The sequence below is a fragment of the Phyllobates terribilis genome, unplaced genomic scaffold (genome assembly GCF_046119375.1).
Source record: "Phyllobates terribilis strain yellow unplaced genomic scaffold, ASM4611937v1 Scaffold_3__8_contigs__length_932513732, whole genome shotgun sequence".
NCBI lineage: Eukaryota > Metazoa > Chordata > Amphibia > Anura > Dendrobatidae > Phyllobates > Phyllobates terribilis.
In genome coordinates, this window is record NW_027362763.1 from 859,982,686 (window position 1) to 860,001,889 (window position 19,204).

Consider the following 19,204-nt stretch of genomic DNA (forward strand, 5'->3'; position numbering starts at 1 on the left):
TGAGTTTCTCCAAGAGTTAACTTACCTGTATAACAATACCACCCACTGCTTTACCGGTTACACTCCATATTACTTGATGTTTGGCCATCCAGGGAAACTGCCTTCCGACCTTCACTTAAATGTTCAAGTGGAAGATCACTCTAATTCCCTACCACAGACAGATTGGGTTGCAGATCACCAAAGACGTCTCCAAGAAGCCAACGAAATTGTGGAAGACCGAATGAAAGCTGTCTGCCAATGGCAGGAGGATGATTTCAATGCAAGGGCCAAGGGGAAACCCTTATAAGTTGGAGACAGAGTTTGGGCTAAAAAGAACCACCGCTCCCACAAACTGCATGACCAGTTGGAATCATGCCCTTACATCATCACCAGTATCCCGTTTCCAGGGGTGGAAGTGTACAGAATTGACAGGGAGGACACTCAGCAAGAAAAGGTGGCCCATTGTAGTCAGATCAAGATTTGTATACCCTTGGAAGTTCCAGTCCCATCAGTTTCTAACCTTATTGCACCAGAAGAGACTTCCATAATTCCCACCACCTCGCTTGTTTTGCTTCATGAGCACTGTCTTCAGTTTATTCTGCCAGTGCCTTATTCTCTGTTAGAGGATTCAGACATACTGTAGCTCCTGCATCCACCCAAGAAGAAGAGGAAGTGCTTGCTCTGCGGAGATCCAAACGAGCGACCAAGGGACAGTTACCCGCTCGTTACCAGGACTAGTTGGTCACTACTTATCTAAACTGGAGAGACTTTGCATGTGTGGCTCCTATAGAGATGTACTTGTACTATGTAATAAGAGACTCCCTGGCTTACGAGAGCCTTATTACTGCCACACTGTATCCTAGCCCTCCAAAAAACAGCTGGTGCAGAAAGTTTCTTTATGGTCTATGTGCCCCGACTGCACACGTGGACAAAACAAAGAAGTTATAACGGGTTAGCTGTTATCCCGCTCCCCACTTAGTTGGGGTTGTTCCTGCAAGAGCCTACTCCAGGACCAAAAGGACTATTTTATTACGTTTATATGTTGTTTTACCTTTGTATTCAGATGTTGCATAGTTTTATGTTTCTTCACAGGTATTCATGAAACCAAGAATATTTTAAGCAACAGTATGGATTGAATATGTGCACATGTATGCTGTTTCATTCTGTTTTACAGATGCAGATGTGTCGGGGATGACACACTTCAAGAGGGGAGACATGTGGTATCCCACAAAGTGGCCATTTCTATGGGTACTGGATGTATAATGTGTTCCAAATGCTGTGATTTTTTGTGTAAACTGTACATTGTAAACACAATGTGAGACCTGCTGACAGGCAGCACAAAAAGAGTTAATCTTTCATCGGCTTGATCATGTGACCCAGCTCTGTTTAGTATGCAAAAATTTCTGGAACAAATGCCACTGGGCAGTCAGCCAATGACTGCAGCTGTAAGAGTCACTTGAGAGTGGGAGGAGCCAAATCCCGTGAGGTAGTTAAGAATTGAGATGACAGTTGGTGGTGAGACATTTTGTGAAGAGGAAGCCATTTTGTAGGTGAAGGAGATACCTACCCCCCTGACTGCTGTGCTTAAAAAGGGGACTAATAAAATAAGGGAAGCTGACAGCCTTCATACTAAAAAATATTCGGATTTAATGAAACAAGTGTTTACAGAGATCTGCTTGTCTGCAGGTACACAGCAATCTTCAACCGTGAGTGTAACCCTGTATACGAATTCCCAACTGTTTGTAAATAATAATTTGCCCCATTATCATAAGTAAAGAGACTTCTGTTTAAGTTCTTATGGCTTCTTTCATGATTGGGGCTCCGTTGCACAAATTACTACCATCACCATCATCCTCTACTTAGAGGTAGCTCCTGTGCAAACCTTATATTGTGGAAATTTTTGTGTGTATAATTTCAGAAGGGAAAACTCACATCCTGACAGAAAGCTTGACCATCGTTAGGCACATTGTACAGTGCCAGGAGTATAACCCTCTGCCGTACACCACATGAGATTACCACACTAATATAGCTGAATAGGCAGAGGATGAAATGCTGCAAAAATTTAAAAGGCAGCAAATAACAATAGGGTCCATATTATGGGGGATTTTAACTATCCAGACAATCATTGGGATATAGAATCTTCTGGTTGTGCTAAAACCTGCAAGTTCTTATCCACAGTTTAGGACAATTACCTCTCTCATCTGGTAGATGAACCAACCAGGAGAGGTAATCTGCTGGATCTGGTTCTGTCAAATAGACCAGATACAATTTCAGATCTACAGGTCAGTGAGCATTTGGGAAGCAGCGACCATAATTTGGTAAGTTACAATGTAATCTTCAATCAAGCATTCAAGAGGGGAAATGCTAAAACCTGGAACTTTCACAAAGCTAATTTCAACAAATTAAGGGAAGAGCTTGTGAGTGCAATGGGCCCACCAGAGTTGATGTGTGAGGCCGGATTAGAGGTGGAAAGAACGAGCTTGGAGAATCAATAGAGTACACGCACACAAGGGTGTCCAACATAAGATTCCACTTTAATTAAGTGCAGAAGGGGTTTATATACCCCCTTTGTTAGAAAGGACTTTATTGCAACAAGCAAGAATTGGTTTGTGGGATTCAGAGATAGTTGTGTCTAAGTGCCTGGTTTGATCCAGAATCTCAGAGACTTGGAATGTGGAGGGGGAAGGTTTCTGTGTTAAAAGTTCTTTGTGATAGATTTTAGAGCATAAAATGGGAGCTGAGAAGACAAAATGGATTCTGATTTCCCACAAGCTTAATCGTGTAGACTGGGACCATGTCATGGTAACTGGGGATACCGAACATAAATAGGGCACGTTTAAGGAAATACTACTAGAATCCTGTAAAAAAATGTATACCCTCTGGTAATAAAATGTCAAGGAATACGCAGAAACCATTATGGATAAAGAAGACAGTACAAAGTTTAATAAGACGAAAACAAAGGGCATTCAAAATCTTGAAGGCCAAGAATACAGAAATAGCATTTTGTAGCATCGGCGTCCCTGCCTCCTGCTAGGCAGGGACGCCGTTTCCCTCACCTCTCCGCTCCATGCCCGGCGTCTTCCTCCCGCTCTGCTGGCAGCGCGCGCTGCTTCCCGGCCACTGTGCTTAGGGCGCGCGCTCCCCCTCTCTTAAAGGGGCCGCGCGCGCCATCCTAAGGAGTCCCCCGCCAATGGCCGGAGGATCTCACCATATATAAGGCACCTCCTCCAAAATGGAGGTGCCCGAGCAATGTTGTTGCAAAGCCTATCAATTCTGCTTCAGCCCTCAGGTCCCGTTACCAGATACCTGCCAGTTACCTGCCAGATTTCTGCTTGATACCTGCCTGATACCAGTCTATCTGCTTGCATTCCTGCGGTCCGACAGTCTGCCAACCAGCACCGGCCATTCTGTCTATGGATCAGTCTGCCCGCTCACCTGGGAACGCACACCTGCTACCTGCCTGCTAGCCTACCTGGAGGCTCTGCAGTCACTTGCCGTGACCACCTGCCAGCCAGCCGTGAGACTCTTACCCGCTCACCTGAGAGCGCTCACCTGCTACCCGCCTGCTAGCCTACCTGGAGGCTCTGCCGTCACTTGCCGTGACCACCTGCCAGCCAGCCGTGAGACTCTTACCCGCTCACCTGGGAGCGCTCACCTGCTACCCGACTGCGTGCCTACCTGGAGGCTCTGCCGTCACTTGCCGTGACCACCTGCCAGCCAGCCGTGAGACTCTTACCCGCTCACCTGGGAGCGCTCACCTGCTACCCGCCTGCTAGCCTACCTGGAGGCTTAGCCGTCACTTGCTGTGACCACCTGCCTGTCCAGAGACTCTTGCCCGCTCACCTGGGAGCGCTCACCTGTTACCTGCCTGCTAGCCTACCTGGAGGCTCTGCTGTCACCTGCCGTGTCTTCCTTCCCGCCTTCCCTGGGAGCCACCTGCCTCCTTACAAAGACTGCCCCTTTGTATAATAGCTCAGAGGTTCCACCTCCCAGATCCGTTACAGTTTGCTCGGGCCATGGAACCCGGTGGCACCCAAGCTCCCTCGCTCTCGGACCTATGTCATGAACTCTCCCGTCAGAGGTCCATCCTGAGTCACCTGCGTAGTGTTAACTCCCGCCTGGACACATTGACTGCCTCATCGGGAGCTGCCTCCACTCGCACACTTACTACCCTGGCACCGCCGCTGCTCATCAATACCATGGCATCTCTTCCCGGTCCCCGCCTCTCCGCCCTGCCTCATTTTGGCGGAGATCCCGGCCAGGCATGGGGCTTCATTAACCTGTTCACTCTGCACTTCGAACTGTTGGCACACCAGTTTTCCACCGACCGAGCCAAAGTAGCCTTCATCATGTCCCATCTCACGGGGGAGGCGCTGGCTTGGCTTAATCCTCTATGGGAGAGAGGAGACCCCCTGGTGTCCAACCTGCCAGCCTTTCTCACGGCTTTCCAGAAAGTCTTCGACGAACCAGGGTGGAAGACCTCATCCGCCTCATCTCTGCTACGCCTCCGCCAAGGAAGTCTCATCGTGGGCCAATATGCCATACGGTTCCGTACCCTTGCTTCGGAGCTTGCCTGGGATAACGACGCCCTGGTGTCCATCTTCTGGGAGGGTCTGTCCGGCCGTATTAAAGATGAACTCGCCGGTCGGGACATTCCTACAACTCTCGACGACTTAATTACACTTGCCACCCGGATTGACATCCGGTTCCAGGAGCGCACCAAAGAGGTCACCCGTGAGAGGAGGTTTCCATGCCTTGCCCCTACCTTCCAGAGACCCGTCACTTCCTCCGTTACTCCCCAGGCGCACTCATCCGAGCCTATGCAGGTCGACCAGACCAAGATGGTCAAAACCCGTCAAGAATTATGCCGTGCCGAGGGGAGCTGCTTCTACTGTGGCAGTAAGGAGCACCGAATCCGTTCCTGCCCGGAGAGGTCGGGAAACGCCTGTGTCTAGGATCGCTCAGAGAGGTCGCCCTAGACAAAAGTAAACCCTCTCCATCTCTGATGCTGTCGGTCTCTATCATCTGCGGGGAGAACCGTTATTTTGAACTGGCTCAACTTGACTCTGGAGCTGCCGGAAATCTCATTTCTCAGTCCCTGGTAGAGAAATACCGCATTCCCACCAAACCTCTGGCTGTACCCTTATCGGTCGCCGCCGTGGATGGGGGCCTCTTACCACATCCCATTCAACTCATCACCGAATCCATAACTCTGCAGGTGGGAATGCTGCACTCTGAGAGCATCTTCTTCCATGTTCTGCCTGGACTCTCTCATGCCCTCTTGCTAGGCCTACCTTGGCTCCAGAGACATGCACCCGTGCTTGATTGGCAGACCGGAGAAGTCCTTCGCTGGGGACAGGACTGCCATAAGACTTGTTTAGTTCCCGTTCATCCTGCTCGTCCTTCTCCTACCCCAGCCAATCTACCCGGCCTACCGGTTTCCTATTGGTCTTATGCGGACGTCTTTAATAAGAGAGAAGCAGAGACATTACCCCCTCATAGACCATACGACTGCCCAATCGACCTGATGCCCGGCGCTACTCCTCCCCGTGGGCGTATTTACCCTTTGTCCGCTGCTGAGACCCGGTCCATGTCTGAATATATTGAGGAGAATCTGGCCCGGGAATTTATCCGGAAATCTACCTCCCCGGCGGGAGCAGGCTTCTTCTTCGTCAAAAAGAAGGATGGCTCACTCCGTCCCTGTATAGACTATAGAGGCCTTAACCAGATCACAGTGAAAAATAAATACCCCCTTCCGCTCATTCCTGAATTATTTGACCGTCTGAGGGGGGCTAGAATCTTCACCAAGCTGGACCTCTGTGGGGGGTATAATCTGGTCCGTATCCGTCAGGGGGATGAATGGAAGACGGCATTCAACACCCGGGACCGCCACTATGAATACCTTGTAATGCCCTTCGGTCTCTGTAACGCTCCCGCCGTCTTTCAAGAGTTGGTCAATGACATCTTCCGTGACCTTCTCTATTCCTGCGTGGTGGTGTACCTGGACGACATCTTGGTCTTCTCTCCGGATCTTCTCACTCACCGGAGGGACATTCGTCAGGTCCTGCTCAGGCTCAGGCAGAACCACCTCTACGGTAAATATGAGAAGTGCCTCTTTGAGCAGACCTTGCTTCCGTTTCTGGGCTACATAATCTCTCAGACCGGCCTAGGAATGGATCCTGAGAAACTGTCTGCCATCCAGAAGTGGCCCCGACCAGAGGGGTTGAAGGCTATTCAGCGGTTCCTGGGCTTCGCCAACTACTACCGCCTCTTCATTCCGCACTTCTCTTCCCGGACTGCCCCTATCTCTGCGCTCACCCGTAAGGGTGCTAATCCCAGTGAATGGCCGCCCGAAGCAGAGGAGGCCTTCCTTTCCTTAAAACAAGCTTTCTCCTCCGCTTCTGTGCTGCATCGTCCGGACGGCAACAAACAATTCTTCCTAGAGATTGACGCTTCCTCCTCCGGAGCCGGAGCGGTACTTACCCAAAAGTCGTCTTCCGGAAGCATGGTAACCTGCGGCTTCTTCTCCAAACTCTTCTCCTCTTCTGAGCGCAATTATTCTATAGGAGACCGAGAATTATTGGCCATTAAGCTGGCACTGGAGGAGTGGTGTTACCTGCTCGAGGGGGCTCTTCACCAGGTAATAATTTACACGGACCACAAGAACTTGGCTTACCTCCAGAGCGCCCAGGGACTTAACCCGCGCCAAGCTCGGTGGTCCTTGTTCTTCGCCCGCTTTGATTTCATTCTTCATTTTCGCCCGGCGGACAAAAACATCAAAGCTGATGCCTTGTCCCGATCCTTTTTGGTCTCTGATCTTGAGGAGGAGCCTAAGCACATCATCGACCCCGCCAGAGTAATGCAGGTGGCCCCTATGAATCTAAATCGTCTTCCACCCGGAAAGACGTTTGTAACAGTACCTGTTCGTGAGAAGGTCCTACACTGGGGACACTCATCTAAGCTAGCTGGCCACGCTGGTCAGAAGAAGACCCTCCAGCTTATTATCCGGCATTACTGGTGGCCTACCCTGCACAAGGACATAATAGATTTTGTTTCTGCCTGTGTGTCCTGCGCCCGCAACAAAGTTCCGAGACACCAGCCAGCCGGCCGCCTCCTACCTCTTCCTGCACCTACTGCCCCGTGGCAGCATATAGCTATGGACTTTATAACAGACCTCCCTGTCTCTGCCGGTTGCACGGTCATTTGGGTGGTCGCTGACCGCTTTTCCAAGATGGCTCACTTCATTCCCCTGCCGGGTCTCCCGTCTGCATCTGAGTTAGCTAAAGACTTTATCCATCATGTTTTCCGTCTTCATGGTCTTCCTCTCCACATTGTATCCGACCGAGGGGTTCAGTTCACCTCTCGCTTTTGGCGAGCCATGTGTAAATTGCTGGGGGTCACCTTGGACTTTTCTTCTGCTTATCACCCACAGTCCAATGGCCAAGTAGAGCCATCAACCAAATTTTAACCAGTTTCCTCCGGCACTTTGTTAATGCTCACCATTCCGATTGGGTGGATCTTTTACCATGGGCCGAATTTTCCTACAATAATCACGAGAGTGATCTTCCACCAAATCCCCGTTTTTTGTAGTCTTCAGTCAGCATCCTCGGATCCCGTTTCCCGTCTCCACCTCGGTGGACAATCCGGCTGCGGAATCTCTCGTTAGCGAATTTTCCTCCATTTGGGAGAGTACCCGATCCGCACTTCTTCGGTCATCCGAGCGGATGAAAAAACAGGCTGACAAAAGACGTCTGGATCCACCACAATTCCATCCTGGAGATAAAGTCTGGCTCTCGTCCAAATATGTCCGGCTCAAGATTCCTTCCTACAAGTTAGGGCCTTGGTTCATCGGCCCACTGGAAGTTATAAAACAAATCAACCCGGTGGCCTATAAATTGAAACTCCCGGCCAACTTGCGGATTCCTAACTCCTTCCATGTATCTCTACTCAAACCCGTGGTAATTAACTCTTTTTCCAAGTCTACAGGTACGCCTCCTGCTCCGGTTTCCGCTGAAAACGAGTTTGAGGTAGAGAACATTCTAGCCACCAAAAGGGTAAGAGGAAAGACCTTTTTTCTAGTGGATTGGAAGGGGTTTGGTCCTTGATAAATTTCTCTCTGGCCTAAAAAAGGGGGGCCTAAAGGGGGGGTACTGTAGCGTTGGCGTCCCTGCCTAGCCGTTCCCCTCACCTCTCCGCTCCATGCCCGGCGTCTTCCTCCCGCTCTGCTGGCAGCGCGCGCTGCTTCCCGGGGACTGTGCTTAGGGCGCGCGCGCGCTCCCCCTCTCTTAAAGGGGCCGCGCGCGCCGTCCTAAGGAGTCCTCGGCCAATGGCCGGAGGATCTCACCATATATAAGGCACCTCCTCCAAAATGGAGGTGCCCGAGCAATGTTGTTGCAAAGCCTATCAACTCTGCTTCAGCCCTCAGGTCCCGTTACCAGATACCTGCCAGTTACCTGCCAGATTCCTGCTTGATACATGCCTGATACCAGTCTATCTGCTTGCATTCCTGCGGTCTGACAGTCTGCCTACCAGCACCTGCCAGTCTGTCTATGGATCAGTCTGCCTGCTCACCTGGGAGCGCCCACCTGCTACCTGCCTGCTAGCCTACCTGGAGGCTCTGCCGTCACTTGCCGTGACCACCTGCCAGCCAGCCGTGAGACTCTTACCCGCTCACCTGGGAGCGCTCACCTGCTACCCGCCTGCTAGCCTACCTGGAGGCTCTGCCGTCACTTGCCATGACCATCTGCCAGCCAGCCGTGAGACTCTTACCCGCTCACCTGGGAGCGCTCACCTGCTACCCCCCTGCTAGCCTACCTGGAGGCTTAACCGTCACTTGCTGTGACCACCTGCCTGTCCAGAGACTCTTGCCCGCTCACCTGGGAGCGCTCACCTGCTATCCACCTGCTAGCCTACCTGGAGGCTTAACCGTCACTTGCTGTGACCACCTGCCTGTCCAGAGACTCTTGCCCGCTCACCTGTGAGCGCTCACCTGTTACCTGCCTGCTAGCCTACCTGGAGGCTCTGCTGTCACCTGCCGTGCCTTCCTTCCCACCTTCCCTGGGAGCCACCTGCCTCCTTACAAAGACTGCCCCTTTGTATAATAGCTCAGAGGTTCCACCTCCCAGACCTGTTACACATTTCAGGAGTATAAAGATCTAAATAAGAAATGTAAAAAAGAAATCAAGCTAGCAAACTTATGACTCTACAGAGAAACAAATCGCCAGCGACATTAAAATAAATCCCAATTTTTTTTATAAATACATCAATGCCAAAGATAAAAAAACAGAAGGTATCAGCCCCTTAAAAGACGATAATAACAAGATAATTATAGAGGACAAAGAAAAGGCTGAGATATTAAACAGGCACTTTTCATCCATGTTCACCAATGTTCCAAGAATCTTACAACAAGGCAAAAATCAAAGTTCCGTACCTGATATAACTAGTTTAACACAAAAAGAAGTACGCCTGCGTCTGAGTAAATTAATCATTGACAAATTCCCCGGCTGAGATGGCATTCATCCACGGATACTGAGGGAATTGAGCTCAGTAATTGACAGACCGCTGTATCTCATATTCTTAGGCTCTCTTGTAACAGGGGTGGTGCCACAGGATTGGAGGATAGCTGATGTGGTACCGATATTTAAGAAAGGTAAGAAGGTGGATCCAGATAACTACCATCCGGTAAATCTGACATCAGTAGTGTGCAAAGTTTTTGAGGGCATCATAAGAGATGACCTGCAGAGTTTTATCGCATAGAATAATATAATAAATGATAACCAGCATGGATTAATTAAAAATAGGTCATGTATAACCAACATGTTGGGGCTCTATGAGAAGGTAAGCGCAAATCTGGATTTTGGAAATGTGGCTGATGTGATTTATCTGGACTTTGCAAAGGCATTTGATACTATACGATATAACAGCCTTATACTGAAGCTACAGAAGCAAGGACGTGGAGGAACTATATTCAGATGGGTAAGGAATTGGCTAAATGACAGAAAACAAAAATTTGTCATAAATGGTACATTCTCTAAATGGGATATAGTCAGCAGCAGGTTAATGCAGGGATCTGTGCTAGGACCAATTCTTTTTAACCTCTTTATTAATTACCTTGTGGATGGGATTGAGAGTAAAGTGTCAGTCTTTGCTGACGACACTAAACTATGTAGGATATTAAAATCTGATCTTGACATTACGATATTGCAGAACGATTTGGATAAGATGACTTAATGAGCAAACACTTGGAAAATGAGGTTTAATGTAGAAAAATGCAGAGTAATACACCTAGGGTGGAGTAATCCTATTGCTGCATATACATTAATTGGGAGTATACTCGGGACTACAGAGCAGGAGAAGGACTTGGGTATTCTGGTTACAAGTAAGCTGAGCAGCAGTACTCAATGTCAGACAGCAGCTGCAAAAGGAAACAAGATTTTAGGATGTATAAAAACAGATAAAATCCTGCAATCCCAATGTACTGTACTCCTTTATAAATCACTTGTGAGGCCACATCTAGATATGGGATCCAGTTTTGGGTTCTACATTTTAAAAAGGATATTCAGAAGTTAGAGTCAGTTCAAAGGCGGGCAACTAGATTATTACAATGAATCGATGGCCTCTTAAATGATGAGAGGTTGAAAAAGTTGAGCTTGTTTAGCTTAGAAAAAAAGACGCTTCAGAGGGGATCTCATTTACATGTATAAATATAGGTGTGGTCAGTACAAAGGACTAGCACATGACTTATTTCTCCAAAAGATCAAACTAAGGACCACAGGGCACTCATTATCGGTGGAAGAAAGGCGATTCCGGCACCTAAACAGGAAAGGGTTTTTTGCAGTCAGACTGTGGAATGCCCGACCACAAGACGTTGTAATGGCTGATACTATAACAGCTTTCAAAAAATGGCTGGATGATTTCACATAACATTGTGGGTTACAGTTAAATTAGACAAAATGTACAATTGGGGGAGGAAGATTGAACTTGATGGACCTAGGTCTTTATTCAACCTATGTAACTATGTAACTACTATTAGAACTTCTTCACATATTCTCTTTTTTTCTACAATAAGGATTTTAAGAAGACAATTCAATAAACCACTATATTTTTTATAAGAATTATCGTGTTGTCCTTTTGTTCTATTGCTTGAGGTAAGATTATCTTATATTAAATATATATGCATAACAGATATACTATATATAACATAGTAAAAGACAAAAAAGGAGGGCACCATCATGTAATTGGGATCTTCCTGCAGCATGTCATAAATAACATGACACCAAGAACAAGAACAGAAGACATGCTATGAAGCAGTGATCACCAAGATAAATATGTAAATTTTATTAATCAAAAAAAGATAAATACATGTGCACATCACACAAAAAGAGATGCTAAAAACGCTTAAAAGCTCAAACGATGTCTGCTGGGTAAATGCCAGACCAGAACACTCAATCCGAGTTTACATCCCATACCCCTATGCATATAATAATGTACAGTATTCCAGATGTTCTAATGTACACTCAAAACCCCTTATAGCAATATACTTTTCTGATGATTATAAATATTATCAAACAAAAATCCGGCTAATGGCCCTTGATACATGCATAGTTTCTTGTAGCACACAAGAGGTGTCCAATAGTGAGTATATATAATATATTCCACAAATGGGTATATCTCACAAACCCGAGACGAAAAATAGAGAATTCAATGTAAAGGACCCAGAAAAGCACAGAAACACATTTTTTGGCAATGTGTGGCACCCCAGGTCTGGTCACCACAGTGGCAGCAATGTCATGTCTGAGAGCAGGTGGGAGGTTCCCTGGTTGGGGACAATTAGCATGCAGCACCTCCTGCCTCAGTCCAGGGAGGGGAGAAACCTGCCCTTTATAAACTGGATCTGGGGCGGGGTTAGGGAGTCCAGCCAGAGGGAAGTTCCAGACAGAGTCCAGAGAGGGACAGGGACAGGTCAGCAGCAGGCTGAGGAGTCCCTGTAGGCAGAGGAGGAACACGAGGCCAGGAGGGGAGCTAGCAGAAGCTCGTCCTGGCTAGAGACTACAAGGCCGGACACTGGAGTCCGAGGCTGTGAGGGTTCTAAGCCCAGCAGCAGAAAACCAAAACGCAGGGGACTTCAAGTCCTCTGGCCCAAGGAAGCCCGGAGGCTCAGCCACATGAGAGGGACCACTACTGCCCCGGAGGGGTGAGAAGTATGGAAGACCCGAGTCGCCAGTCATACAGGTGAGAACAACACAGTACACTCAGAGACATGGGCTACCACCACACTACAGCGGGATAGCCAAGAAAGAGTGAAGTCAGCAAGGTAGGCCTACAAACTCCCCCTCACCAGCGGGATTTCCCAGTTGCTCTCAGACTGACCAGGCCTCCATTGTTAACCTGTACTCCAGACGGGTCCCTTAATACTGTCAACAGTAAAGACCCTGAATTGCATGACAGACTCCGTGTGGTTACTGCTGCTCCCGCGCACCATCACCACCAACATCCCCATTTACTGCCCTGAGGCTATTCTCCTCCCGTGGGGAGTTATACGACCCTCTGCTGCACCCACAACACCAGCCTCAGCGGTCTGCCCTGCAGCGGCGGTTCACTCTGACCACAATCCACAGGTGGCGTAGTCGGACATTCAGCATATAGACTGCCATTTGGGTTGACCACCCTGAGCAACGGGACCGGGTCCCCGCCACGCAAGGACTACAACCCCCAGCATCCACAAAGGGTCCGGTTCCGGGTATCCCCACACACACACGGCCCAGGGGGGTGTCAACTTTGGCGTAGTCGGCAGGATTTCGTGCCCGCCACCAACGGGTACTGCGTGCCTGAAGAAATACTGTAATAATTACCTTGGTGGAGTTTCCCGCCATCCGCAGCCGTTTCCCGCCATCCGCAGCCGTTTCCCGCCATCCGCAGCCATTTTCCCGCCATCGGGCGCCATTTCTGGGACGCCACGCAGGAAGAAGAGGGGCATGGACGACGAAAGCGCGCGAGATCTGGAGCCCCGCCTTACGCACGGACTCTGCGCAAGGTCCTGAAAGGAGCCGAGCGGACGCTGACGTCACCAGGATGCGACGCAAGGTCCTCCACCCCGACGATCGCCTGCGGAGCCGTGGCCTACAGAAGAAAATCAATGGAAGGTAGGCCACGGTTGACTAGGGAGGAAGAGGATGACGGAAGCAGAGGGAACTGTCACCGCTAGCGCGGCTGCTGCTGCAATAATGCCGTTCACGATGCCTTATATCCCCCGAGCGGCCTGGTTACCCCAGTACTCAGGGGAGTCGCATACCCTGAGCGACTTTAAAGAGAGACTGTATAGCCTATTCAAGGTATACCGCCTGACGGAGGAACAAAAAGTGACCATACTGATAACCGGCGCGGCCCAACGAGAAGTAAAGTCCTGGTCAGTCAGGGACAAGGGGGCCGTGAAGGAGATTTTAGCCCGTCTAAAGGACACTTTTGATACCCGCTCCTCCGCAGAGATCAAAATGAGATTTTATGGGTGCAAGCAGCGGGCCCAAGACAGTATAAGGGACTATGCTTTGAATCTACAGGAGGCCCTGGGAGCCATTAAGCAGGCAGACCCTGACAGTGTGAGGAATGCCGATAAACTGCTGACTGAACAGTTCACTGAGGGTCTACTGTCCAATGCCCACCGAACCCAGTTACTCCTGATGGCCCTGCAGAACCCTGAGTTGGACTTGCACAGTTTAAGGACAAAGCCATCCGGGTACTCCGAGAACCCGCACCCGGTGGCTTTGCGGCCTCCAGGCGCCCCGCTATCACCTATTACCAGGAGGCGGCTCCTCAGTCTACAGAACCTGCAGGAGCTAATGCACAGACTATGAATAGTACCCCTTCTACAGACCTGCACCATCAGGTTCAAGAACTGACCAAAAGCGTTGCCGCACTAACCAGGACTGTGCAGTCATTGCAGGTATCCTCTCCAGGAAAGATCCAGCTGGCTACCAGTCCGGAGGACGTCCCGTGGCACCAACAGAAGAGGATCCCACCATCCAGAAGGAAGCCAACGGATCGCTACGACCAGGAAGGACAACCCATCTGCCGCCACTGCAGCCAGCCAGGACATATTCCGAGGTACTGTAATTTAAACGGGCAAAACCTGGGGCAGAGGGCCAACCCCCAGGCATAAGATCATCAGGCCCGTCAAACTGGCGTGGGGGGATGACCGGTTTTGCCTGTGGTACTGGATGGCATTCCCATGAGTGCACTGTTGGACACCGGGTCACAGGTAACTACCATCCCCTATGTACTTTTCAAGCGGTACTGGAATGACACGGATATTACCCGCTACCCAGATAATGACTTGAGCATCATCGCTAGCAATGGTCAGCTCGTGCCACAAGTGGGGTTCAAGGAGGTGACCATCAAAATTGGTAAAGTTGAACTGCTGGCGCAAGGACTGATTATTGTGGACATTGACCGTCGTGAAAGTCACCCTAAAATAACCTTGGGTACTAACGTTATCGAAAATTGTCTTTCAGAGATAATTGTTATCCTACAGCAGGTTGCAATGAATGTCAGCTCCAGCCAGAAACGTGTCTTACAAAAAGAGATCAGAGTCCTGATGAAGCGGCAACAGGTAGAACTGTCTTGTGGTGAGATTGGTAGTGTTAGGATGAGTAACCCGTTCCCTATCGCCATGCCCCCAAAAAGTGAAATGATGATCTGGTGCCGGACTGCAATCGGGTTAAGAGGTAGAGACTACCAAGCTATGGTAGAACCCGTTTACTCGGACAGTAGGCCCACCATTTTGACAGCACGGGGGGTGGTTGATGTACGCAATGGGAGGGTACCCGTCCACATCCTAAACATTGGGGAAAGAGAAGTATACTTGCCCCGGTATGCCACTCTAGCCAAATTGTTCACCATTAACCAGAACTCTGTAAAGGCCGTGGAACCCTTGCCTCCATCTCAACCAGAGGAGGGTAATGGCTCCAAGAAACAGATGGAGGACTGGTGTCAGAAACTGCATGTGGGCACCGACTCCACTCCCTCACACCAAAAACAGGGAATCTACCGGGTGGTTCAGGAGTACGAAAAGGTTTTTAGCAAACACCCGCTAGACTTTGGGCAAGTAAAGGGGGTAGAACACCAAATCGCCACAGGAGACCATCCACCCATAAAAGAGAGATACTGGCCTGTACCCCCTGCACACTATCAGAATGCCAAGGGTTTGTTACGAAAAATGAAGGAGGCTGGGGTGATCAGGGATAGCTTTAGCCCCTGGGCAGCTCCTCTAGTTCTTGTAAAAAAGAAAGATGGCACGATGAGGATGTGTGTAGATTATAGAAAGGTCAACAGAATAACACACAAAGATGCGTACCCGTTACCTAGGATAGAGGAGTCTTTGGCTGCATTAAAATCTGCTAACTTCTTCTCTACTTTGGATCTCACTAGCGGGTACTGGCAGGTTCCTGTAGCAGAGACAGACAACGAGAAGACCGCCTTCACCACCCCGATGGGTCTCAGTGAATTCAACTGTATGCTGTTCGGACTCTGCAACGCACCAGGGACCTTCCAGAGGCTGATGGAGTGCTGCCTGGGGCACAGGAATCTCGAAACGGTCCTACTCTACCTGGACAATGTCATCGTGTATTCCAAGACCTATGAGGACCATCTAAAGCACCTGGCAGAGGTGTTCGATGCCCTGGCAGGCTTCGGCCTAAAGGTAAAACCCTCCAAGTGTCATCTACTGAAGCCAAAAGTACAGTACCTGGGACATGTGGTGAGTGCTGACGGAGTAGCCCCAGACCCTGACAAGATCACGGTGATTAAGGACTGGCCAAGACCCTCCAGCATAAAGGAAGTGCGGCAGTTCCTCGGGTTGGTAGGCTACTACCGAAGATTCATCTCCGGGTTCACCAAAATGGTAGCCCCTATGCAGGACCTCCTGTTAGGTCAGTCAAAGACTAAAAGTCAGAAGCCGCCCTTTAAGTGGGACAAGCTGCAGGAGGAGTCTTTCCGCCAGCTGAAGATGGCCCTCACGAGGGATAAGATCCTGGCCTACCCTGATTACGGCCAGCCTTTTATCCTCCACACCGATGCCAGTAACGTGGGGCTAGGAGCCGTACTGTCCCAGATCCAGCAGGGCAGAGAACGGGTAATTGGTTATGCTAGCTGAAATCTGAGACCCACAGAGAGAAACCCTGAGAATTACAGCTCCTTCAAGCTAGAGTTCCTGGCAGTGGTGTGGGCGGTCACCGAACGCTTCAAGCATTACCTGGCTTCTTCTAAGTTCACTGTGTACACGGACAACAACCCGTTGACACACCTGGACACTGCAAGACTTGGTGCCCTAGAGCAGAGATGGATGGCCCGGCTGTCCAATTTTGAATTTACCATCAAGTACCGGACAGGGCGCGCAAATGCCAACGCAGATGCATTGTCCAGAATGCCTCACTTGCAGGACGGGGGAGAGGATCCAGAAGAACTGGAAGAAATTGAACTTCCTGCATTCCACCGTCATTGGATCACCCAGTGTTCCCACTGCATAAAGGATAGGTGCTCTGCCACCACTACGTTCAATCCCTTACCCCACCACGGCTGGGCAGAGACACAAGATAGTGACCCCGCAGTCCGCCTGGTAAAAGAAATGCTGACCCAGGCTGATGCCCACCTTGATCTGGATGCTCCAGAAGAGACCAAACAGCTGTGGAAGGAGAGGAGCAAGCTGTTTCTCTACGAGGGGAGGATGTGCCGCAGGACCGTCAACTCTCGAACACACGAGCTGACTTGGCAGGTAGTGGTCCCAAGGCAGGATGCGGCTATGGTCCTGGAAGCATACCATGACGGGGCAGGGCACTTTGGATGGAAGAAACTGGAGTTCCTGTTGCGTGAGCGGTTCTTCTGGGTAGGCATGAGAGGGGCTATAGAGAGATGGTGCAGAGACTGTGGCCCGTGCAACCTAAGGAGGAAGGAACGCGCCAGCCAGAAGACTCCCCTGCAGCCCATCATCACAAAGCAGCCCCTTGAGCTGGTGGCCCTGGACCACGTAAAGCTGGCTCCAAGCAGATCGGGATACGTCTACGCCCTCACAATCGTAGATCACTACTCCCGGTTCCTAGTGGTGGTCCCTGTCAAAGACTTAACAGTTCAGATGGCCACCAGAGCCTTTCAGCAGCATTTCTGCCACCCACACGGGTATCCAGAGCAAGTGTTGACTGATCAAGGCCAAACGTTCGAGGCCGAAGTTTTCCAGGAATTCTGCAACCTGTATGGCTGCAAGAAGATAAGGACAACACCTTACCACTCCCAAACCAACGGTATGTGTGAGAAAATGAATCAAGTAGTAATAGACCTGCTCAAGACGTTGCCCCTGGAGGAACGCAGCCTGTGGCCTGAGAAGCTGCCAGATCTGGTGGACTTGTATAATCATATCCCAGTGGGTTCTACCAACTGCACCCCAGCTTACCTAATGAGAGAAAGACCTGGTAAGCTGCCAATTGACCTGGAGATGGGAGTCCTGACACCCGAGGACACCTCACCAGAAGCAGACTGGGACACAGAATGACAGCAACAGTACTGGAAAGTACAGGAGGGTGTTGAGCGAAGTCTGTCTCAAGCAAGGGAGAGGCAAGAGAGGAATTACAATCAGCATGCTCCTGCTGCTCCCCTGGCACCTGGAGAGCAGGTCTTGAAGAGGAAGAGACGGCTCCACAAGTTGGACGACCAGTGGGAGGAAGACCCGTACACCATACTGCCCTCAAGCCATGAAAACCCAAAGGTATGTGTCATCAGTAAGGATGGAGGAGAGACCACAGCCACTGTCTCCAGAGACCACGTGAAGAAGTGTCCCGAGCAGCTGAAAGGTGCTGATGAAGACCAAGATAGCCCTCAACCCGCAGAGGAAAGGGAAGAAATGGTCAATACAGTGCTCGGAGAATTTCCCCGGTCCTGGACACAAATCAACAATGCTATAGTGGTACCCGTCCTTACCTTTCTCCAGCCAGACCCTCAAGGGCCTGCAGAAGAGCAAGTAGAGTTGGGAGAGCAACCGGCCCCGGAGGCAGAAGATTCCATACCAGCAGCCCAGGAGAATCAACCCTCTGCTAGTAGTGAACCTGCCATGCCCGTGGTGAGCCAAAGAGTACGCAGAAAGATGCCCAACCTACCCGTAACATCTGCAAACACCTCTAGTGCAGACACGAGCACACCCAGTACACAGGGGGTGGAAACAGGGGACACGAATAGAGTACCACCAGACAGTGGGTTACGTAGGTCCACCAGGAGCACTAAAGGTCAAATGCCCGCTCGCTGGAGAGTCTAAATGCAAAGTATATATCTACCTGTAAATTGCAAATGTTTTATGTTTGTTGCCTGGTTACTAATTATGTTTTTCTAGTTACCCGACAGGGTTCATGGACTAACAGGTTATGGACAATGAATAACCGGAACTGTACCTTGTCCATAGTTGCACCTGGTAAGGTGCCCTCTTTTGAAGACGACCACAGAACACAAAACCTGTGGAGGTGGCTGAAGACGTGGTCCAGCTCGGGATCATCAAAGCCCTGTAGCCACCTCAGGGCCTACGTGGAGGGTTTGGGACGGGTCCCTCAAAGTGCATCTTGGGTGACAAGGACACCTGGTCACGGACGCACCGTGGCCTCTAAAGACTAAACTTCTTGTACATATGTTGCTGTATTATTGTTTATACCCTGTTATGTTATGTTTCAAAAATGTGTTTAGTCCCGGAGTACTAAATTTCACTAGGGGGGAATGTGGCACCCCAGGTCTGGTGCACAGTGGCAGAAATGTCATGTCTGAGAGCAGGTCGGAGGTTCCCTGGTTGGGGACAATTAGCATGCAGCACCTCCTGCCTCAGTCCAGGGAGGGGAGAAACCTGCCCTTTATAAACTGGATCTAGGGCGGGGTTAGGGAGTCCAGCCAGAGGGAAGTTCCAGACAGAGTCCAGAGAGGGACAGGGACAGGTCAGCAGCAGGCTGAGGAGTCCCTGTAGGCAGAGGAGGAACACGAGGCCAGGAGGGGAGCTAGCAGAAGCTCGACCTGGCTAGAGACTACAAGGCTGGACACTGGAGTCCGAGGCTGTGAGGGTTCTAAGCCCAGCAGCAGAAAACAACCACGCAAGGGACTTCAAGTCCTCTGGCCCAAGGAAGCCCAGAGGCTCAGCCACACGAGAGGGACCACTACTGCCCCGGAGGGGTGAGAAGTATGGAAGGCCCGAGTCGCCAGTCATACAGGT